The sequence below is a fragment of the Zea mays genome, chromosome 5 (genome assembly GCF_902167145.1).
Source record: "Zea mays cultivar B73 chromosome 5, Zm-B73-REFERENCE-NAM-5.0, whole genome shotgun sequence".
Classification (NCBI taxonomy): Eukaryota; Viridiplantae; Streptophyta; class Magnoliopsida; order Poales; family Poaceae; genus Zea; species Zea mays.
The window spans coordinates 72,252,090-72,253,750 of NC_050100.1; the positions used below are offsets into that span (position 1 = coordinate 72,252,090).

At 42.0% G+C, this 1,661-nt stretch overlaps 1 long non-coding RNA gene across 1 annotated transcript; it reads right to left on the reverse strand.

The window, feature by feature from the left end:
* Positions 1-304: 304 nt before the first annotated feature.
* LOC103626531 (uncharacterized) lies at positions 305-1,401 on the reverse strand. The gene is made up of 4 exons (XR_002261964.2): positions 1,378-1,401; positions 1,006-1,084; positions 421-519; positions 305-319 (listed from the first exon to the last, which is right to left on the reverse strand). It is a non-coding gene; the product is annotated as an uncharacterized lncRNA (long non-coding RNA).
* Between the last annotated feature and the right edge of the window lie 260 nt (positions 1,402-1,661).

The following is a 1,661-nucleotide window of genomic DNA, read 5'->3' on the forward strand; positions in this document are numbered from 1 at the left end:
TCTTCTCTTTGCTCCAACATGATAGATCGACAGAGATCTCGAGCGGTAATGTATTGTGAAGCACCAAGGTGAGCAAAAAAATTTCTAGTAAAAGGAATAAACACACCAACAGTTAAACATAGCGCTACCAAAATTCTCGACACAAATACATGGGAATAAACAAAGGGAATCAAGGAAAATTCTTAGCTGCAAATATGATACCTACCACCAACTCATAGTATGCCTCATAGTACTGAGGGAACCTTTCTTTAGCTCCACCAAGGGATGTTTGTGTTGCATCTAACAGAAGAAATATTTTTTCTCGAACTGGTAAATCTGTCTGCAACCAAGATAGTGTGTTACGTCAAGACCAATTGGTGAAATTCCAAATGAGAACAGGTTTCACAATTGCCATAATAAATTCAGTGAAAAATAAGTTACCTTTTTCTTCACTATCTTGACAAGTATTGGAAGAAGGCCATTATCAATGACATGCCTATGGACAGGCTCTCCGCAATTATTCAGAAGCATCTCCAATAGCTGAAACAAATAGAAGTGAATCTGAATCAAGACTATAACTTAACCATAAAAACACATTCGCACATTATGTAATGTGAGCTAATTAATTTAAAAAAGATGAGAAATGATAGGCCATTTAGGTAGTGACATCAGGACTAAGACCTAAAATAAGAGTTTAAAAAATTCAAGACATAAATAAAGCACAAAATCATCCCAGCAGACAAGAAAACATGTGAAGTACTTCCATGCCCCCTTTTACATCAAATGAACAGTAAATATTAGCAAGGGTGGCTCTTTTTTCCTTCATCGACTTTTCCATTGTGGGTGGCTGCGTGAGCAAAAAGTACAGGTCGCCATTCCTCTTTACATGTCTATGATCCATGATCAAATAAAGAACAAATGTGTTCATGTGTCTATCATAGTCATCTAGATAACTATAGCGCACCAGTTGAATAGTTGATGGTGGAATCAGGATCCAGGAGGGCTGCTTCTGTGAAAACAACTCACCATAACAGCAAAGAGTTGAGTGGTCTTGCTCCTGCTCCCTATACACTTCTTTACAGACTTGATCACATCCTTCGCTTTCCTGGTGGCAGTGACAGGAAACAGAAAATCAACACATAATTCAAGTGAATAAAAAACACCCTTTTCCAAATGGCAACCCACGAGTCATGACTTATGTGCAACAAGAAAAAAATCATAGCCAACTGGCAACGAGAAACTGATATCGCTCCCAGATCGATTCGCCGTACACTGGAAAGAAATAATGATGGTAAGGGCGAATTCATCGTCATAGGCTTTAGCCAGCAAAAGTTGCAATGCTACTCGGTAACCAATGGTTCCGAAAGGGAAAAACAGGAGGGGGGATGGCAAGCATACCCAGGATCCTATGCCACAAGCTCGTAGATTTCGATGTTCTTTGCCCAATCCATCTCCTTGAGCTTGTCGCTCGTCGCCGCCTTCACCATTTCCCCCACGAACTGCTCCCTCCCCCACGCCTCCTTCACACTGTTACTCCCTCCTCTCACTCTCGAGCAAATCCAGACCGGCCCCGGTATTCCACAGTCGCAGGGCGAGGAAAAGGACGAGAAGAAATCCCCCGTCTCCTAAATCGAAGCCACTCCGAGCATAAAGATCGCGCCTTTGAGCATAAGCCCGCAGCC